General features: G+C 37.5%; 1 long non-coding RNA gene across 1 annotated transcript; it reads left to right on the forward strand.

The window, feature by feature from the left end:
- Nucleotides 1-948: 948 nt before the first annotated feature.
- On the forward strand, nucleotides 949-21323 carry LOC134530890 (uncharacterized). Its single transcript, XR_010074892.1, has 4 exons — nucleotides 949-1052; nucleotides 11779-11955; nucleotides 18887-19073; nucleotides 21081-21323. It is a non-coding gene; the product is annotated as an uncharacterized LOC134530890 (long non-coding RNA).
- The last annotated feature ends 2050 nt before the right edge of the window (nucleotides 21324-23373 follow it).

Raw genomic sequence — 23373 nt, forward strand, 5'->3', positions numbered from 1 at the left:
TTGCGCCATCCGTCACATATGGCAGCACCGTGGTTACACATTTCCGTTCCATTCACGAAATAACTTGTTTGAAATGCCGTACACCGAGAGCTAAGATGTTAGGCCATACACATAAAAAAAAACTCTGAAGCTACATGAACACGCGAATAATCCGTTGTCCGACTCGGGGGCGGTGGATCGCAGGTAAACCCCCCCCCGCCAAGGTACCATCAGGTCCCACAGTCCCACAGCGCCGCCGCCTCGCAATTCCAAGGCCGGTGGCACACAGAATCAGACGCGACGCGACGCCATGTACCTGTCTCGATCAGACACGAGGTAAAAAATATATATATATATATATATTGAATGATTGCTTCCTACTTCGTCGCGAGCAGACTGCCTGATGGCTGCAGCGTTCTGCGTATGCGCGAGCATCAAATTTGTTAACAAAAGCCTTGTGTTTAAAGATGACTGGTTGAATACTGTTTTCAATTGTTAATTTCATTCGTGAGCATATGTTCACCTGTTGATAATTATTTTCATTGAATTTTCCTCGAAACTGAGCTGGATGCAGATCGATTAGTAGTACGTTTGGTACAAGAAAGACTTATTTTATATAATCCATCTTTTAAAGGAGTATTACGAAAACAATTTCCTTTCCAGAATGTGGGAAGAAATAACGTAACGAAAATACGGAGTTAATCTGTCGCGAGGCATCGTGTGGTGTCGCGTCGCGTCTGATTCTGTGTGACCCAGCCCGATACCCGCCGAGCGGTCGCTGGCGGGCAGAACTGTGTGAGCACCGAGGTCAGCGGGCCAGCCAACCACGGAAGTCAGGGACATTTTTTTTCCCCCCTGTTTACCCGCTCTATCGCTGCGAGATAACCGCTGCGTGTTATTCCCCCACGCTGAACGCGACCAGCGAGCGTTCTGTGTCGACTTCGTCCACTTCCAGTTTGCCAAAGGCAGTGTCCAGAAGCGAACTTAACATGTAACCAGTGACGGGGGCGTCCGTTGGGCTCAAAATCATATTGACCAACAAAAGGAATGAATTTGAATTTAAACAGCGTACAGTGAGTTTTTATCAACCCGCACCCCCTTCAACAGTCTTTTATTCTTTTTCTCTTCCACCAAGTGAAACTCTGCGTACGCTTCATAACTGTAAAATTTTCTTTTAATTTTTCGAATAAATTATTTCGAAAGTGTTTGCCAAAATATTTCCTTCTAACAAGGGGAGGGCACAAAATGGGAAATTTACTTCTGGATGAGACTCCGTTGTAGGCCAATGGCGCAGCGGCCTAGGTGGTGACGTACTTGCTTGCCGCCCAGACGTTCGGGTTTCGGTTCTCGCTGACGTCACCTTTTTAATAAACAAAAGAATTAATAAAGCTATTGTTATAAATGTTGTTCTTTTAAATGTAAATAATTTTATCGTACGTGTTAAAAGAGTTGTTATTTATTAAATAGTACTTGATATTTAAATTCCAGAAATAAATCAAGCTTACGAATTTAAATTAATATTTCGTTTGGTAATAGTTATAAATAAAAATTCCAATGACATGTCATTATTGATGTATTACTTTTATGTTTTAAATGTAAAGTAATATCTAATAAATAAATAATAAATAGCATAATATTATTTATAAATAAAATTTATAATATTTATAAACGGCAGAACAGTAAAAAAATTTAATTTATTAACAAAAAATGCAACCGTCATCTAAAATCGAAACCCGAGCGTCTGGGCGGCAAGCAAGTACGTCACCACCTAGGCCGCTGTGCTGTTTAATTGGCCAGAGTGCAACTTAACTAACTTAACATGTAAAGTGTGTTCAAATTTCGAAAAGCTCTTTTACTAGTGATTGGCTGGCCAGTGCGCTTTATTATTTTAAGGGGTGAAAACCCTAAAGGTATACTACTAATACACTTGAGTCGCATCCCGAAGTGAATTTCCCTAGTCTTGCCCTCTCCTTGTAAGTCTACTAATAGAACAGTGTAAATTATACAAAACATTCCTATGAAATATACAGACTTTTTTGCCCATCACTCAATACATTTATGATAGAAGATTTTGGGTTATAATAATTAAAAAATAATAATTAGGATAACTTTGATCGAGTTTAATAATAAATAGGTATACTTGCTTCAAAATTCATCTCTCACCACCAGATAACTACCACTTCAAAACTAGCTATAATCCAACATAAATCTACAATAATTATATGTTCAAAACCAATATATGTTAAAAAAAATCAAATATGTCAAATAAATCATAATTGAAGATTATTTTATATAAGAGTTAAACCAAATTATTTCATCTTAATTCAATTACAAACAATATCTAAATGGTTAAGACTTTCTGAGTATACATGTGTGCATTTTAGTGACATCAATTTATGATGGGATACCGTAATTCGCCCTAAAAGATATATATATATATATATATATATATATATATATATATATATATATATATATACACACACATACACACATAAGTAGTATACCTGGTGCTGGCGCGAAAAGTTAGTCCGCCATCTTGGATTGTGACGTAAAGGCGGCCACCTTGGATGACCTTAGCCCTTGACCTTGACCTTCAAATTAACCAAAATATGCCTAAATTTACACAAAATTCGTCAAAATCGCCAAAATGTCCAGTTTTTCGTAAAAAAAAATCCCTTCAAAAAATCACAAAAAATTCGACAATTCGAAAATTAGGATGTCAAAAACCTCAAAAGTCATTTGGCTTTAGAAAGAACACAAATTCCTAAAAAAAAAAAAAAAAAAAAAAAAAAAAAACGGTTTAAGCATCCATGTATACAGCCTCCGATAGCCGTTTCTAGGAATTAGGATGTCATGACCGCCATCTTGGATTATGACATCAGTGGAAATTTCCGTTACGGCCGCCATCTTGAAAATCTTTATTTATTGTCCGATTTTAATAAAAAAATCAATAATCAAATTTTGATTAATAATATTTAAAAAAATTCCGTAACAATTTCCGTTACGGCCGCCATCTTGAAAATCCATAATTTTAATTTTAGAAAATCGGGAAAAATTTAATCAATCAAATTTAATAATAAAAATTTTAAAAAAAATTATAAAAATGTACACTTGCACTATGGAGCTCGGAGTCCTCGGTTCGAACCCGGCGAGGTCAAATATTAAAAAAATTATGTCAGGTCCTTCCTCTACAGAAGTCACCAGCAGACTGACCTCCCACCACTTATGCCAAGGTATATATATATCGTCAACTATTGTCAGCCATCTTGAAAATCAGTAATTATTATCCGATTTTGATAAAAAAACTCTAAAATTAAAAAAATTTAAAAAAATATTATAATTTAATAAAATATTATTCAAAAACCACCGTTGCACATATTGTTATGGTCACCATATTAGATTCTATAAATGTTGCATGTTTTGTTATGCCTGCCATCTTGTTTGAGTACGATGTCATCGTTACACTTTTGGTTACGGCCGCCAAATTGGATTCTAAATCGTTGCATGTTTCGTTATGGGAAAATGCGAACGACGTATCACAGTAGCTGCAAGGATACCGTGGTGATGAAGACGAGCCTTTCAGACCCGATCAAGATACTGACGTTGCCGCAGTTGTACCATTTCCAGGCATACTCTTATGAACATCAATGCATCGTTGTTGTAGCGAAACCCGTACCTTCTGCCGTACAGCACGACCTTTGCATGTCTTCTTGTGCGATTTCATATTATCTTTTCTGACAAACTGCTTGTAACATTTCTCACAACCAAACATGATGTGAGGAGGATTCTTAGCACATTCTCTCTTCTCGTGTCGACGAGCATTGCTGATGTTTGAAAAAATCTTGTCACAGTAACGGCATCGATGTTCGTTAGTTGTTGACGAATCAACATCCATTGAAGTCGCAATCGAGGACGAAACAGTGTTCTTCGAGGTTTCCTGTGCAGCCAGCACTGAAGTCATTAAGCTCTCTTCTGCTGGTGGTACCACGGCTGTTAAAGTCTCCTCCAGTGTTGTCGTCGTCGTTGTTAACGGGATCTGCGCCATCATCGTCGACGCTGACGTCAGGGTTCCCGTAGTCGATAGTACAAGCTCCATTGAGTTCACCGTTAAAGTCGGCAAAGATGTCATCGAGTTCACAAGAACAGGTAATTACGCGACTTACGCACCAGATGAAACAAACTAGGTGATCCTTACACCGTCAACGACAGTAACAAACTGTAAGTCCCGTCGTCTAAAGACACTTTTATATACATGCACACGACGGAATAATATGCTAATCAAAACAATATCCATTTACTGTGATACGCGAGGCAAAAGAACATTTTAAATAGAAGCAAATATGAAAGCAAATTCGTCAAAAAAATTGGACGCACAGTACACACACTGGACGTGCAGTACACACAGGACACGGAATGAACGCACAGTAGGCCTACACACACCGGACGCGCAGTACACACCTAACACGTAATGAACACGCAATGTACACACCGAATACGTAAGGAACACGAAAAGTACACACCTAACCAAAGCTCCAACAGCTCTAAAGCTCCAAAGCTCCAATTGCTCCAATTGCTCGAAGTTCAAGGTCAAGGTCAAAGTTCAATGCCAACAGTCGAAATCAAAGGTATGGTGAACAAAAAATTACACTAACATTGCATCAGTGCACTTTAGCAGACGAAAACAAGATGGTGGTCTCCAGCGGACGAAGACAAGATGGCGGACGTGACGTCATACCAGCTGACGATATATACCTTGGTATTGGACGTTTTTATTACTTTTTATTGAGAATTTTTAAATATATTAATAAATTACTGATTTAATCTCGCCGGAAATCGAACCGAGAACTGAAATTGTTTAAGTAACTAAACATTTGAAGCAGGTAGTTTTTTAAATATTATTTTGGAAATTTTTTTAATTTCTAACTTTAAAATTACGGATTTTAGATGGCGGCCGTAACGAAACATTCAACATTTATAGAATCTAATATGGTGGGCGTAACGAAAAGTGTAACGATGACAACATACTCAACCAAGATGGCGAGCGTAACGAAACATGAAACATTTAAATTATTTAATATGGTGACCATAACTATATGTGAAACGTTGATTTTTAAAAAAATATTTAATTTAATTTTAAATAATTATTTTTTTATAAATTTTAGAATTTTTTTATTAAATCGGATAATAATTACTGATTTTCAAGATGACGGACATGACATCATACTAGTTGACGATATTCATATACCTTGGCATAAGTTGTGGGAGGTCGTTCTACCGGTGGCTTCCGTGGAGGAAGGACCTGATGTAATTTTTTTTAATTTTTGCCTTCCCTGTGTTTGAACCGAGCACTCCGAGCTCCATGGTGTAAGTATATGTTTTTAAAATATTTTTTATTAAAATTTAATTAGTTATTTTTTTATAAATTTTAATTATTTTCCATTAAAATCGGTTAATAAATATAGATTTTCAAGATGGTGGTCGTAACGGAAATTGCAACGGTAAAGTTATTATTTTATGATGACGTCAGAGGCTTATCTGTGGCTGTAGACATGGATGCTTAAGCCTCAATTTGAAATACGTGTTCTTTCTTAGGCAAAATGACTTTTGAGGTTTTTGGAAATCCTAATTTTTGAATTGTCGAATTTGTTGAGAATTTTTGGCGGAAACTTTTCCAAAAAAAATTGAAATTTTTGCGAATTTGGTCGAATTTTGGGTAAATTTTGGCAAATTTTTAAGCTCCAAGGTCAAGGTTAAGGTCAAGGTCATCCAAGATGGCCTCCGTGGCGTCACAATCTAAGATCGCGGTCAGCTCCCGGCTCCTCAGCCTGAAGCCTTCTCCCCGGAAATTTTTATACTACTCACATGTAACCCACCAAAAGATGACACCTCGTTATCGACTAATACTCATTCTAAAAAGGCCTGATTTTGTATAGGTATTTTGAGTCTATCCTTAAGTGAAATAAATCCTCGGAATAATCGTGGACATAGCTACCTTAGTTTTGTTTATAAACATCTTACTAGAGCCACCGTAGCATACTTTGGTTGAATATCTTCACTGTAAGATATTATAACACAATTACAGACTTTCCACCACGATTGAACGTTGAGTTATTCTTAGTTCCAGATGTTTGATTTATTGGGAACTACGGTGGATTACAATTTTTGGGTTATATGTTTTGTTGTGAACATGGTAAGCAAGCCCGTGGAAAAGAGAAGAGCTGTGTTTACTCTTTACTTTTCCTGTTTATCAAGGTTAATACACCAAGAAGGTTCTTGCAGGTTTAGTATTTAAAATAAGTAAACTAAGTGGCACCCCAACAAAAAATGTTTGTAAATGTGTCATAAAATTTTTTTAAGAATGTAACCTATTGATAGTTGTTTTAAAAAAACTCTATAGATGATGTTGCATGAGGCTATACATTTTGTATCACACAAAGTAATATATATATATATATATGTATGTGTGTGTGTGTGTGTGTGTGTGTGTGTGTGTGTAAGAATCATGAAAAATATCAGACTGGCACATACTGGCTGTCATTAGGTAATCATCTAATGTTCCTTGCCGAAGACAAGGTATTTTGTAGGTTCTTCTATTCCGGTCATTTTACTGTCTTGTACACAAAATATAGATAAAGAAAATACGTAGTGTTTTAGCTTTGCTGCGATAAATCTCGTGATAGTATCTCCTTTAAACTGCAATTTAAAAACGGAATGTACTTCATCATCGAGATTTTGAATGAATGTTCTATAAAGTTACCATAGTGTTATTTCTAACTAATAAGATAGCTGGAGCCAATATTTTCTGATGAAAAACAAGCCTCTTGACTGTCGAAGACAGTGGTAAATGTATTATTGCGATTTATAATGTGGGGAGAACTGGGTTCTTAAGGGATGGTCCAATTGTTTTATTACAATTTTATTGATTACTAATATTTACATTATTAATAAATAATTGTACTTAAAAATGTCTAATCAACAATTAGTAGCACTTAAAAAATGTTTATTCGCAAGTCACTCACTGTCTGTCAAGTTCTACAGTTTGCACTCCTCACTAGGCTCAACAGTGGTTCGCCCCTTACCTCGCGTCTGTCCACACACACAAAGCCTCGCGCCAATCGGGCGCACACGCTCGATCCTGTCCTACAACTGGCAACAGAGCACACTGAAACAATGACAGCGCTTATGGCAGAAATCGTGCATTGGAAAGAGAGAGTAGATGTCCATCAAAAAGCAAACTCAAACTAAGGACGAGATATGCTTCAGCTATACTTGCACCCATGCATCGGGAAAATTTGATGGTTAAGAGAACCGACATTATGTATCCGAGATCGTTTATACCAGGGCTCCAGGCATACGACATGGAAATATTTTTTTTTAATGAGTGACGCATACGTTAGGGGGTGATAGAACACAAGCAGACTAGCAAAAGTTACCACACAATATACACAGAAAAGGATTTTATGTACGTTTACAAAAGATTCCTTTGGAAACAAATTGCCAAGAAGTAGTTTGATGTTATAACTTTGTACAACATTTGGCTATGGTTATTTTTGCATATATGAAACACGTCTTTTGAGATAATACTGAGTATTTCTTTAGAATATTGGCGAATAATTGTATATTTTAATTAATGTTTCATTTAATCATAATATTTAAACAATTAAAAAAGTAATCGAATATTGAATAATTTGACTTTATTTTGTTATATCATGCTTATTAATGTGCTATTCAGAGAACGGTTAACATATAACTTTAACTATTGGAGGTACTGGGACAACACAAAGCATAAAAGCCCGGGCAAGAATCTGAATTCAGTATTACTGCGAATACTATTTGTTTTAGTGATACAGCTGTTTTCATGTAAATGTACAAATCTACAAATATCTGTTTTTCATTAATATTTCTGTTATATTTACAAAAATAATTACAGTGCTTATTTTAGAGGGCGCTTTCCAGCGCTTTCACTCATGGGCGCAAATCTGTAGGATTTCCAGGGGGGGGGCCCGTGAATTCTGTGGTTTAAGAATTTTGCGCTAGAGGTCAACCGAAACAAGTCTTCTCTGGATGATAAGCTCGTATGGTATACACTTTATATTTACGTAAGTGATATTAACAATAAAGCAGAGCAACATATGTTTTAGTAATTATTAATTAATGACTATAAGAAATGATCTCTCAAACATGTTTGTATAATTTGCTAACCTAAATACATAAAATATCCATGAAAAAATCTATTAAAATAATATACGTGAATATAACGCTGTCCGTCCGTCTGCCACCAGGCTGTATCTCATGAACCGTGATAGTTAGACACAAATACTAAAAACATAGTAAAATAAATATTTAAGGAGGCTCCCATGCAACCAACGTGATTTTTTTGTTCGTTTTTGCTTGATATTGAAAACGGCAACAGGTAGACGCTTGAAATATTCACAGAATATTTAGTTATATATTCACTAAAAAATAAATGATTAAATTAAAATAAAACAAATTTTTAAGGGGGATCCCATACAACAAACGTGAAAACAGAATAAAATTTCACAAATGATGTATTTCTGTTGCCGCTATAACAAGAAATTCTTAAACAGAATAAAATAAATATTTAAGAGGGGCTCCCAATCCCATACAACAGACATGATTTTTTTTGCCGTTTTTATAGATAATGGTACGGAACCCTTCGTGCGCGAGTTCGACTCGCACTTTGTCAGGTTTTTTTATGCCACATCACATAATTACTGCGATTCAAATGCTGTTCGTGAAATTCTTTGTTCACAGTTTTTGATGCGCCGTAAAAACCCAAGCTCCAAAGCTAATAAACGGATCAACATCAAATTAACGATCGAATCATATTAAAACCCTTAAAGACTCTTTTATTTAGTAAAGGCATCAACCAGGTAAAAAAGAAAAAAAAAACTTAATGACACAAATGAAAAATCTCGTAGATATAACTATGAAATTTATCCTACAGCTAATTGAACCACATACATTTCTCGGCTTATTTTTAGTATAATCAGTATTTTGGCAGTGAATATTATTTAGTTAAAATATACCGCTTGATTAGTTATTAAAGAGACGCGTTTGCTTCCTTATTAACTTAAATACGGATGTGTAACGTTTAAATACTTCTTTCTCAATCTTACTTTTGTTTACTCGTGCAGTGTTGCAGTTATCAAATAACAAATGTTATAAAGTGATTATCGGCCATGAATTGTGAAAATTATCGTTTGATAATAAAAGGGGAGTGATTTTAAATTCCATATTGACGAGGAAAAAAATTATTCCCTGTATATTCACATGTAACGTACAGAGCAGCTAGCCTTACAGAATGGAGATGAGCTAAAAAAAATTCCAGTAATGGTATATAAGTTTCAGTTCGTAAATAAACTAAATTCTGCTATAATTACTGTTAAAGTATTAAGTTGTTTATTTACTGGAAAAAATAACGTTACATAATCACTTAAATAAAATATATTACCTAAATAATAGTCACTACTTATAAAACAATCAAGCTTACCAGGTGAGAATCAGATTCTGTTTTCCGTTTCTTCCGCGTCACGAAATTATCCATGTTGATGTTTGCCAAGAAAGCAGAAGACTGGCGCACACGAGAGCAAAACCACTTTAAAAACAGACTACCTGAAACCTATAATACTGTCGTTTCAGAGGACAAGGTAGTGTGGGTATCAATGGGGAGGAAATGCTAACGGAACCCTACCCTAGCTTCGTCCTTTGGAATGAACGGTTTCTAGGAATTAAGGGTTTCAAAGTTCTCACTGGAAAACTCCATACCATGGCTTTCGCAGAAGGGGTAGGGGAAAATAACTACGGAACTCAAAGGTAGGAATATAAAGCATGTCAAAGTGTCTGTCGTCATTGTAAATAATAATCTGATATATATGCTGTGTACACCATTTACTTTAAAATCACGAAGTGGGCCCCCCCAAGGAGGGGCCCATTAATTCCAGGGGGGCCCGGGCCCCCCTGGCCCCCCCCTGGATCTACGCCCATGCTTTCACTCGATCTCTCACGTGTCAGTGTTTACCTCTGAGGTCGTGTGAAGAGCAGGGCTGGAAGTCGAGTAGCGACTAGCTGTGTCCCTCAGCCTTTTTACTATCAACGCACATGTATGTAAAATGTTTGTCATTTAATTGTAGACTCGCATTTATAACATGAACATAATGTTACGTTCTTTAAATGATTCGTGCAATGGGGAATTTCGATTTAATGCGATTTCTTGGACATGCGCTATTGTATTTTTGCACTGTTTGTCGTGGAAAAATTCAAAGAACGCAAATAATGAAATAAAAATTTAAACAATAAACCCACAGAGAACAAGCCTAAATCAGCCATTCAGCCATGTAAAACAGATAAACTAAATGATGAACCTAAACAGGTGTTATGGACGACAGCAGAGACGATCCTAAAAATATCAGACAGCACAAGAACTCCGTGTAAGGAATTTTGTCTTGAAAAAAAATAATAGCACAGATTAACACAGTGGGCTAACAACGACAATAATAACAGAAAATGCAGGCAGACAACAAAACCTGGATAACGCAGCACTTATACCAACACAACTATGATCTTAATTTGCGTTCTTGAATTTTTCCATGACAAACAGTGCAAAAATGCAGTGGAGATTGACCAAGAACTTGTATTAAATGAACACAATGTGTTCGAAATTCAGTTGTTTCGTAAGATAAATTATAATAACCATTGTCTAAATTTAATTTCCAGGCTGGTTTAGAAACGTTGTTTTAGGGTGTATTTTTCAAATTTTGCTAAGGAGGGTATCCGATAATGTCGCTCTCCAAAGTCTAGGCCCGCCTCTGGCGAAGAGCCTCATCTGCGATGGAAGTGCCTTCGATCCGGAGGAACAACTTGTTACTGCTGGCGCCGTTCGATAAACGCCTGGTTATCGCCAGAATACGGCCGTCACTACATCGACGGCGCGAAGCCTGCACGCGACCGCAATTATTCAGAGCAGTTGTCGACTTTGCGATTGGAACTTTGTTGTTGGATAAAACAAATTCACCTTCACTTCATCAATGTACTGTCTGTTGCGTATGAACACATTTCGTACACGGGACGTTTATTTTTCGGTTGTCACTCGGGTGAAGAAAAAAAAACAGCGTGTTCACATATGACGCGATATTGTTTCTTTCGAATCACATTGTGATTGTAGCGTAACTTGTAAAGTTCAGATTTAGAGGCAACCTTACAACCTAAAAGTCGTGGGTATTTTTTTTTTGAAATGAATTTTGGCAACCATGTTTTTTTGTGGTCGTTCGTTTCTGGGAACATCACCAATATTATGTTTAAGATTATTTATTTTGTAATACGGAACAACCAAAACAATATTAAAATGTTTACCTTTAGTTTCAAAAATTAACCTACATACTGTATGGTCGTAAAGAGTAAGTGTTTTAATCATAATCTCAGTTTCTATTACAAAAAAAAATACACACGTGCACAGATCTGCTAACCTACCTTCGAACAGAATTAATATTTGTGGTATGTAAAAAACGTAAAAAAAAAAAAAAAAAAATGTCAATATATTTTATTTAAAGCATCGTGTGTTTTGTGTCTAACGAACATACAAACGATTTGGTTTAAACAGCCATGTTTATTTCATTGCTACCAAAATAATTAAATTCTTATTTACAAAAATGATTCCAAGGTAAAACATTTTGCCATTAGGTACACTCAATACGCCACTCCGTTAATACACCATTCAGTAAATTATGATCTAAGAATGTTTGTTTGATTACGCTTTTATGTGAATTCTGTTGACAGTGTGTAAACTCTGCCAGAGACCCTCGCACGACGCGCGACGCGACTGGAGGAAAGTCCTCGCACGACACGCGACGCGACTGGAGGAAAGTCCGCGGGAGGCAGGTGCGCCGTCGCCAGGCAGGTGCGCGCCGCAGGTGACGCACTGCAGTCGTAGCGCCCCAGAGCAGGCTGTCCACAGTTAGTACTTTCGTGCTAGATCTAGCACTTTTTTAGTGGTCAAGTACATTCACGCTCAGACCTAGTACATTTTTTTCTTTAATATAATCATATTATAGTAACTCCAATATGTTTTATCATTAAGCGTAATTATTTTTAAAAAACTATGGAATGGTGTGTGTGTGTGTGTGTGTGTGTGTGTGTGGTGTGTTATTTAAGTTCGAGCATTGCATTGTCATAATAACTTCCTAAATTGTTAAAAACCATAACAAGTTATAATTTAGTACTTTTTTTTTTTTTCAAATCTAGTACTTTTTTCTCGCCTAAGTTGGTACGAAATATTTTTTTCCTTGTGGACACCCTGCCCCAGAGGATACTGCACGTGCATTGTCGACCATCAGCCGTTCCGAGAGAACAGTTTACCGTCGAGGCAACAAGTCACACTGTCATTCTTCCTTTTATTTTGTAAAACGGAATAGAAATACAAGACATTTGAAAAATTTGGTAAATTTACAAGAATACAACCGCATCACTTCATTACCAGGCCATTTAATAGCTTTGTGTTTTTTTTTTTTTTGTAAACTTTTCCCTGAACAGCTTTTCAGCTTTAACTGCGCACATTACTAAGCATAATAAAACAAAACAAAAAATTGCAATTATTTAATATTAGATTTTTTTTCCATGGTTTAAAAAAATGCTTGAATAAAACATCAGTTAAAATAGAATATTATGCGCCAATTTTCGTAGGAAGTAGTCAGCTTTATCTCCCAAAAAAAACGTTTTTCTTATATTCAAAAATAACAGTAGCCATGTGTTGTACAAAATGCAATATATCTTCCTTGTAGCATTGCAAACTATTTCTTGGTAACTTAGTTTACAAAAGATTTTTTTTTTTTGTAAAAGTAGAGAATTTTTTTTTTCTGCGCAGTCTTTCGTTTCATAGCATCGTGTTTCCACAGGACTGCGCAGTTCTCCCCTGTCCTCGCGCCACGTCGCGAGCTGCGCAAGCGCCGTCGCACGGAACGGGGACGCACCACAACGCCGAACGTACAATAACGCCGAATGCCGAATTGACCGCAACGCCGACAGCTAGAAAACTGCTGTGTACCACAACGCCGAATTACCACAACGCCGAAATACATTAACGCCGAAAAATGTCATTGCACGACTGCCACAAAGGTTAGGTTAGGTAAGGTTAGGTTACGTTAGGCTAGCCTAGGTTAGGTTAGGTTGTGGTATTTCGGCGTTAAGATACATTTAAGAAACACACACAAATTCATTCAGTTGTTTTTAATTTTGGTCCTGCGGGCCCCCCTCCCCGCAGCAACATTTTTCGGTGTTACTGAATTTCGGCGCTGTGGTACACAGCAGTTTTTTAGCTGCCGGCGTTGCGGTCAATTTGGCATTCGGCGTTGTACGTTCGGCGTTGTGGTATTTCGGCGTTGTGTTAACGACCCGCTCGGAACGTCGCGGGTGGATCGGCAGCAGACGCGGTCACGTGACCTCTTGCGCGCGTCCGGCCGAGCGCCCTAGACGGCCGCCGCCGCGTCGATGCGGCTGCGCGCAGTGGCGACTCGTCGTGAGGGGCCAACTGTCCCGAGGACTCTTCAAAATACGAGAACTAAACCTCGTTAGGAGCCCACTTCAATCTTCAACGTCCCGTCGTCAACTCAAACCCTTGCGCGTAACCGCGTGACGTTAAAAACATACCTGAGGGACTCGGTCTCATACGCCATGCTCATTTTTTATTTCTTTTTTTTTTCGTTATTACTTTTATTTTAAACGGCTATTTATAAAATTTCAACTCGATACCTCCTTTGCACTTGTTCCTCCTCAAATATATCCTACGGATATCCTCTTAGTGTAGTATCATAGGTGTAGGAAAGCCGTGCAAACGATGACAATTACGAAGACATTGGGAGTGGTGGGTTTTAATCAAATAAAAATCGGTTTTCGTACTGCTTGTTCTAAACTTTCATTGTCGTCATATGGACCATTTATTTTTTTTAGTCTTCGTGACTACTGACGTCATCTGGGCTGTGCGTATGGTTTACTTGCTAAGCTGGTTGTGTTAGGTATTTAAAAAAAAATGATCTACGTGAGAGGCTAATAATGTATGAAAACAGCCACTCAGCTCTGTGCAGATTTTCACTCATCTAAAAAAAAAAAAAATTAATGGAAGCTATTTTGAGTGTACAGGATCAACGTGAGGGAAAGCACAAAATAAAATGTAGGTCTAAAACATTAAAATAAAAATTACTTATATATCCTGGCATTTCTATGGCACAACTCGGTACACACTTTGTGTAGCTGTAAATAACAATGAAATAAAATACAATTTTTATCAGGAGACAATTTGCCTTTAAAAAGCATTCAAATAAATGAATATTGTATTGAAAATATTAAGGTAATTTTTTTTTACATATATGCATTATCTAAATACTTGATAATACGCATGCAATTAGATAGGGCACATATCAAACTCAAGAGTTTCTCACGTAGTCTTTGCTCGTACACTTAAACTGGATAGCTCCAAATGTATTTAATAACGCACAAAATATTATGTAAATGTTTGTTTCGTTTTCTCCAGCTAGAGAGATCAGTGGAAACAAAATATTTTTTTGTCACGGACCAGTTATTCAGCAAGTATCCTCTTATGATTTTCAACAAATTATAAAAAATATAAAAATTTCACTTTCAAATATTAAAGTTAGGGTTGGATGTAGCTGCGGTTCTTTAATTTATTATAACAGTTTGCCTTTTGAAACAGTTTCGTTGGCGTTACTAACATTCTCCTCAATACATGGGATAGGCGTAGAATAATATGGACTAACGGGGCAATACTTCACACGTAGTAATCACACCTATGTTCAATACCGCAGGTATTGGCCTTGCTATCTAGATAGCTTACCTTTATTTGCTTCTGCTAACCGTATATAACTAGATGGATGCTACCTCTTGATAGCTATTTCACACTGATTTTAGTAGCACTTCATTCAACTGCTACATGTTCCTATCATGGCCACAGAAGACTTTGGCACCCAAATGTATGTGATATAAACATTTTTTTTTGTGCAAGTGCAGCCACTCAAAATGTCGGCAAGTTTAACCGTATGGAACGTAAATACAAAATAATGACCTGAAAACGGGACATACCCTCTTAACCAATCCTTGCCACTTGAGAAAGAGAGGGTTTTTGTAATCGCATCTGACCCTTTTCCATCGGAAAGGATGTTCATTCCAGAGTTATAATTCACACTGAACTAGTCTTTCCAGTGGTCAATGATAAACTCTCTAGGTTTTGCCCACGCAAAGCGAAGCCGACGTATAACCACTCCACGGTGTTTACCATGGGGCGAGTCCTGTTTATCTCAAAACCAAATTTCGAATTCGATTCTTATAAGAGGATCGCGAGAACGATACTATAGCTCAAGAGCCGGGAATAAAATCTAGGCTCCCAAAGAGTTTAAGTCAAGTTCTGACCTCTACTTTTTTTTCCTTATGAGAAATAGAAAATTTTGATTACCAATGTTATGTCTTAGTTTACTCCTGACCTAACTTCTAATACTACAAGCGTAATACTTTTCAAAAAACCGTAAGTTTACCCTATTTTAGCCATTTGTGACTCATGCTCCTTTTAACTTGCAGCCCAAATATAATATATGAAGAAAAACACACAAACATAAATTTAGAAACACTTTAAAACCATTAAATTTTATATGTTGATAATAAAACATGTTCAATGTTCAATATATATAAGTAATTAATTGTTTTATAAATGTTCCTTGAAGTGCTTGACAAACATTCTGAGATTACTGTAGATGGTGGCTTAAAAAAAATTCTTTAATATTTTGTACAGAGTAAAATAATGTAGTTCTTGTCAACACTGTAGGTGCCAGTGATTCAATTTCAGAATTTCACTTCGTTAACTATTTTACTTCGAATCTTTTGAACACATAAGAGTTGATGGTATTTGGAGATTTGATTGGCCCATTCCTAGAATTTACCCTTACGCTATATAAGTACACATTGAAATTTTGGTTATAAATTGAACAGAAATATTCATGTAAAATTACAGATGTTTTTTACATTTGTACTGTTACAAAATTGTGTTCGCAGTAATACTGTGTTCGTATTCTTTCCCGGGCATTTATCCGCATTGCATATGATTGGGTCACTTTATTTATTTATTTTGTTTTTATTGAACTATACTCTATATACCGTGAAAATAATCATTTTATAATTTGTAGCTTGTCTCCAAGTGATAATAATTTGGCCAATTCCCACCCAATAACTATAGGACCGGAAAAATTTCCCAATTTAAATTATCTTTGCGCTAGAGTATATCTGAGCCGGTATCATCGTCATATTCGTTGACCACTGAATTTCTTTGTAAAAAGCTTTGAATGCGCAACACACGATTATGTCATTTGGTCGTAACTTGTTAGCCCACTGACCCAGAGGCCACAAGGGCATGTCAGACACCAATTGCGGATGTAGAAGACACTAAAACAGGTACTTAAGAGTCCTACCTGTTCATGAAAAAAACAAACCAAAAAAAAAGCAAAACTTTCTTGGTTCCCACTGCGATAACGAAAAAATCCATGCAAACTTCTCAATGCTTGACGAACGTTCGAATTTTTTTTCCCACGAAGGACACTTGTCCCTAGGGAAAAGGCTTGTGGAGGGAAGTTTATCGCACATGGTGTGGGTAGATACGTGGGAAATGCTTGGCTACTTTGAATCGAAGGAAGAGACACAGATACACCCTTCGGCTCCAGAGGACCTGGCTAGTGCTATTCAGTCACTTCTGCCCCCCTCCCTTTTTTTCCCTCTTACTCTTCCAAACACTTTTTCGACCCCTTAGATGCTACAGAATGACCACGACAGGATTCTTTTATCACGGTCTGTGCCTGTCCCTCCCGATACAGGTTCTCTTCTTTTTTCGTATTCCCTAGCTCGTACCTGACTAGAATGTGTACCTGAAATACTCTTCTTTCTTCTGTCCTCCCTCTTTTATTTTCTGCCCCTTCCTCGGACTAAATTCACCCCCATCCCTCCTTCCCAGGACTATTCTTGAATCCTTCGCGGGATCACGAAGCGCCTGTACCTCCAGCTGGTTTTTCCTTTCTTTTCTCCTCCGGCGCTCTTGACAAGTTGCTTTTGAAATTCTCCTTGCCGGGCCTCGGCTTTTTGTTGCTCGGCGGGACCCGGCGTCGCCGCGTGGGGAGGGGGGGGGGAAGGAGGTGTTCCACGAGATTCTCGGCGGGGGGCTAGGGCCAGTATCAGTGGGGGAGGAGGGGGGGCAGGATGTAGCGGCAGGGGGGAGGGGACCGCGACGTTGCCAGGTCGAGCCGCGGGAACTGGATTGCGTGGCATTCCCGGGCAGATCGCCCGCGAGTCCGACGCGGGAAGGAACGATTCCCAGTTTCCGAAAATGCCCCAGTTTGAAATTCTACCGTCTTCGAGCAACTTTCGCGGTCGAGAAAACGATTGGTTTCGTGTAGTTTGGGCTATGAATGGCTAAATGTTAGACAATGATGGACACATAAAGTGAAAATACAGCAGGCCAATTTAATCCTCGATCTGTCATGTTGTAGACTAAGTTATCACATTGCGGTTTGAAGTAATATACAGAGTTTTCCAAAATTTGTGCTTCACACGTAAGTGGGTAATACAACGCAACTATACAAGCACCAAGTCTTCATCCAAAGTGTGCTGCGAACTCACCCGGAAAAGTGCCAGAGGGCGCTTTCCACAGCCATTTGAGCTGGGATCTCCAACGAGATGGACGAGTACGCGAATCAAGAAAAAGGCCGACATTCGTCACACGTATCCAGAAAATTTTTTGATCAGTACTTTTACAAAAACTTCCTGTGGAAACCAGATGCCATGAAATAGTCAACATGTGAAATAAATTATTCAAGATAATACTGAGAATTTTTTACGCGAATTTTACATGAATATTTCGGTTGTATTTACAATAAAAAAATTATAGTGTATTGCTTCACGAGTTACGTACCGTGCAGATATCGTTGTTGTCTAGTTGCGTACTATCACACCATTATATGAGTTATGTACCATGAATTTTGATACATTCTGTAGTGAGAAATCAACTGGCATTGTAATTATTTAATCCAAAAAAAATTGTTTCATGTTATTATGTTCGACTTTAATTTATTCAGCAATCGAAATGTTTGTTTCCTGTCGGTGCGGCGGGCAACTGTCCAAGCAGTGACGTGCCAGAAAGTGGCCCGCGGACCTTAGACTGCACGCCTCGGGACTATAGTGGTCTGAGCTTCCTGCTGGCTAGCCAACTATCCCGGTTCTAACTACTGGCATGATCGGCAATTTTTAATAGTGGAAACAATTCTTTTTTTTTTCTAACCTAAATTAAATCTAAGTGTGTTGGGGAGGGTTCCGGGTTAGGGAGGGAGACTAAGTGCGTCTCAGGCCGAAGCCCATACGCTCTAATCATGCAGGGTATTAGCCATGCAGGAGGGGTAGCATGCATCGTGTGCTAGGAGGGGATTGGCCAGCCATGGCAGCGATTGGCGCCATGACTAACTCCCCTCACTGACTATACTAGACTAAAACTAGATAAGTTGAGACCAGGTAAAACCTGCATAGACACAGGGAAAACCCTGGGCTCTGACATGTGGGATGCAAATTTTCATGCATTAATATCAAGCAGGAGGCTTACGGGAAAACAGAAGGATGGATCTGGAAGAAGAGTTGGACAGAGTAGAAAAGAGTCTACCATGCGGGGGGGGGGGGGGGGGGGGGGGTGCTTGGACATTGCTGTCCGCATTGTTTTGGGTGGCACTGGTTGTTTCGGCGGCGACTTTAGTCGTTTCCCGCCAGGCTGCCAGCCAGCCCACTTAAAATTACGAAGAAGGAAAAATTTTAGTTAATTTATTTAAGCTGTAATTCAAAATCTCATGCCTTTCAGAACACAACGAGCACTGGAGATAGTGGAAACAATTTCTCATCGGTTCGGAGCCGGGGGACCCTTCACCGCCGCCGTACCGCGGAAGACAACTGCGATTCACAGGAGAATCGCCCTTCCGTAAGGGCCGCAGGTGCATCTCGGCTTACACCACCGCGACGTCATCCGGCATCACCGCGTTCAGGACTTAGTAAGTAGCACCTCGATTAAAGGGCCCCGCCTACCCAGGCACACACAAGGTTGTGCAGAACTTCAGAAGATATCACGCTTTTTGAAAACTGCTCACGATATCCGAGTGGTGTCTGTTTGCGAAAAGAATTCGAGCTCCCAGTGAGTTTTCAAGCTGTATTTTTAAGAGAGTGAAAAGGGTTGAAACGCGTGTTTTTTAGAATACATTTTAGACATGAAACGCCCTGTAAGGATACTTGAAAGCACCAAAGAGCCTTGTATTTAATCTTTATCGTCATTTCTCCAACATATAATGTTACGGTTACCGCTCGAATTTCGTAGTTGACCTATGCACGAGAAGACTGCGTGCCAGTTCAGAGCCTTGCGCTTAGAGGCGATATCGCGCTGGAAGCACCAGCGAGCGTTACACTTAATCATTCCGCCTCACTAACACAGACTAGGCGGGCCCCCGAGATTTCGTTTTATCAGAGCCAAACTAAAGCGCCTTTAACAGCAAAGATTGTTTTAAAACATTTTTAAGGACAGAAAATTAACCAACTGTTGTCGAAAGTCTAAAAAAATTTATTATCAATTTTGCCATTTACTGGTTGTGCGAATCATGAAGTGACGTGAAAGAATCTACACCCAAAAAGACCTCGATAAAGTATCACCCCGAAAAATTATACGACCGGACCAACTGAAAGCCATAATGTTTTTCTTATTAAGTCCGTGTTATTCGATATCTTGCTTTCCCGAGATTGCCACGGTACAAATTAACTCGGTGAATCGAGACTCAACTGTAAGTACATGTATATATTATAAACATATGATGAGAAAATTCTGCAGATAAATAAGTTAGAAATTCTAAAAAGCCCACTTGTACACTCGTGACTTGAGGGGAAAAGGAAGGATTGCTCGATTTGACTAACTACCAAAGGTTTTACGTATATACTTCTTGCCCGACTGTGCAACCCGACTTCCGTCTGTCAATGAAAACTTTTTTTAACATTTTTGTAAAGAAAATTTGATTGTGATAACACAGGTATTGTTGGTTTGCTGAAAATTATTTTATCCTCTTGAGTCCGTGATCGCTGAGGTTCATGTAGTAGGAGTTCTGGTTTTATTTCATCTGAATAACGTATGTGAAAACCGAATTAGTTCCAGAATGGTTACGAGGCTACTATAACGCGAGAAGTTTCGTCTTTTTAAAAGCCTTTGTGACGTCGAAATCTGTAACTACTCTGTCGTACCTCGCACTGTGGTAGATATAGCATTTTACTTATTAATTGATCTTGTAAATCCTAACATTTCAACATCGCATATTACCACATACACAATTATATTTTTTTGTGGCATGGAACGCGAATCATCGAATGACATGTTCGCCCAAAAACCTAAATTTTACCTTTGTCTGCAGTAACTCTCTCTTCGGTTGAGGGATCTCCATATAACTAAGAAAGTTACAACTTATAACAGTCATCACTTATAATCCGCATAAAGTCCACTTAAATTAGAACTGTTATAAGTTAGAACGATAATAATTTACTTAGAAAATCATAACATATAACTATTATAACTTAGAAACATACAACTTATAACTGTCATTACAGAAACATGTAACTTGGAAACACAGAAAACCAAACCACACAACTTAGAAACGTCGTAACTTAGATAATCATAACTTAGAACTATCACAACTAAGAAACACAACACATAGAGCTGTAATAACTTAGAAAAACGTGACTTAGAAACACACAACGCCGAACCTTAAACTTAGAATATTACATCAGTACCTACTTAAAACGGGCATAACGTAGAGAATTCTATCTTGTGTGTTTCTAGGTTATGCATGTGTTTCTAGGTTATGCGTGTGTTTCTAAGTTATGACAGCAATCTGCTTTTTGAATTTTTTTATAGTTCTTTTATGCATCTTGTGTTAAATACACTGCATGTGTATTAATTTCAGTACATTTAAGGACCTAAACGATTAATTCACCTCAAATAAAAGAACATTTATTCGTACTTGCAGATAACTGGACATTCGGAGAATCTAAAGTTGGACTCCAACATGCGTGCTCTGTATTCCGTCGTAAACAGGATAAACATTCACGAGGATGGAAGAAGAGAGTTTTGTTGTATATGAAACACATTTATAATATATTTGTTTAACATTCAAGATGTTCTTTGTGAGTTTGTGTACATGCCATTTGAAATAATAAAGACAGTGCGTGACATAAAGATCACGTATGCACCATTGTCTTTGTAAATGTTTTGTTAATATATGTAACTGCTTCATGGAATCCTATGGATAACCTACTTACCCTCCCCCTCCCGCACCAACCGGATGTTATTGAATAGTGCGCGGTGTTATAACATCGAGAAAACCCTTTCAATACACGTGCGAAGGTCGCCTGCCCCTTCTCTGTGGGAATAGGGTTACCAAAAACTCGCCACTGATCTTCAAGAACCACACACGGATATAAAAAGCTTTGTCCTTATAATTATTTTAATCGACAGAGAAAGGCTTAAAGGCTTGAAAACACAAAAAAAAAAAAAAAATCGAGGGGAATACTTGTTTTCAATTTTTTCCCCCCTTTTTGAAGAATTAAAGTTTAAATACAAAACAAAAGGATTTTTTTTTTAATTATTAATTAATGTTTTCTTGCTTTGTATTTAAAAAAAACACTTTCTCAAACTAATCAACTGTAGAAAAATTCACGTCTACGCTACTAATTGAATTTTTTTTCATCAATGCAACATCTTTTTTTTATAAGAAGACGGAACTGAAGGAACTCCATAAAACTATTTGGGGAGTGTTTCGAAGTGAATTTCCTACATCTGATATCAGTGCAAAGATAACGACGAGTTTGAGTTGTTATGCAAGTTTCGAGCAGTAAACACAGCTTCCACACGTGTTTTTATTACGAGGAAAATGACTCGTGGGGAGAATACGTTTCAAACAAAATTGTACTACAGACTCCCTTATAGTTTATTTAAGTTGATATTTTTCTCATACTAATGTATAAATAACCACGTAAAATATTACTAGCAGCATTATTTTCAGCTTTAAATTATTCATTTATGTGAGTGAGCGAAACGTGGCGTGGTAGTAGTTAATTTTATGTGAACTATGTAGCTTATTTCCTAAATGTTACTACACCACATATATTTTTATAGTAATATATTTCCTCAAAATCTGTTGGGTGGATTTTGCGTGATCAACAGACATGAAAAAAATTAGTTTATGTTCTTTCAACTCCGTATCAATTCATATTAGCTAATCTACCACTCTTTGCTCGGTATTTTTTTTTTTTTTTGTAAATAGTGTTTTATAGAAATTATATTTGAATACGAATTACATACTGATGAAATGAAGATATGAATAATATTTTTTTCAGCGGCCACACGTGGTGACGTACGCTCTCGTGAAACATCTAAATCATAAGACCTTTCTGCTCGTATAATGTTAGTCAAGTTGTGCAAGCATCTTACTGTAGCAGCACGTGTGGGACGAGCGGAAACCTGATTATTTTCATGAAGGTTTTCTTGAAATGAGTCTTCACTTTCTAAAAATGAATCCTAGCTAGATCGATTTATAGCCCCCGAAACCCCCTGCATACAAAATTTCATGAAAATCATTGGAGCCGTTTCCGAGATTCATATTATATAAATACAAGAATTGCTCGTTTAAAGAAATAAGATATACAAGAATTGCTCGTTTAAAGATATAAGATATACAAGAATTGCTCGTTTAAAGATATAAGATTTATCTCACCCACAAACACGACCCCGTTACAATTTTATTATATGAGGAATAGGTTATTCGGATTAAAGTTATAGTAATTCTTAAAGCTTCGAGCAGATATTTTAATACTTAAATATAAAATTAAACGTAAAAATCATTCTCTAACTAATCATTACTTTTATTTCCGAGAATAGACTCACTGACCTCGAATGGAGACCCGTGGCTTGACGTAGTATTTTTGTTGTGTCATTATGTTACTAAGACACTATAATTAGAGCAAAAATTGTTTTTCAAGTTGGTTGGGGAGCAAAGTAGACATGACACACGCAAACGTATGTTTTACGTCGAAGCTTGGACTACAGTGTCAGTTATGAAAACAAAAGAGGAAAAGTGATTACCCAAAGGATGTGAACTTGTTATTGACCAATGAGCATTCTAAAGGTTTGATTTTATACACGCAAGTCAGTTCAAGCCTGGAGTGAAATAAATCCACAAAATAATCATGGCTCTAATACTTCTAATATAAGAATTTATAAATTATCAATCGTATATTTATTGCACTTGAAACTTTGCGAAT

The sequence above is a fragment of the Bacillus rossius genome, chromosome 3 (genome assembly GCF_032445375.1).
Source record: "Bacillus rossius redtenbacheri isolate Brsri chromosome 3, Brsri_v3, whole genome shotgun sequence".
NCBI lineage: Eukaryota > Metazoa > Arthropoda > Insecta > Phasmatodea > Bacillidae > Bacillus > Bacillus rossius.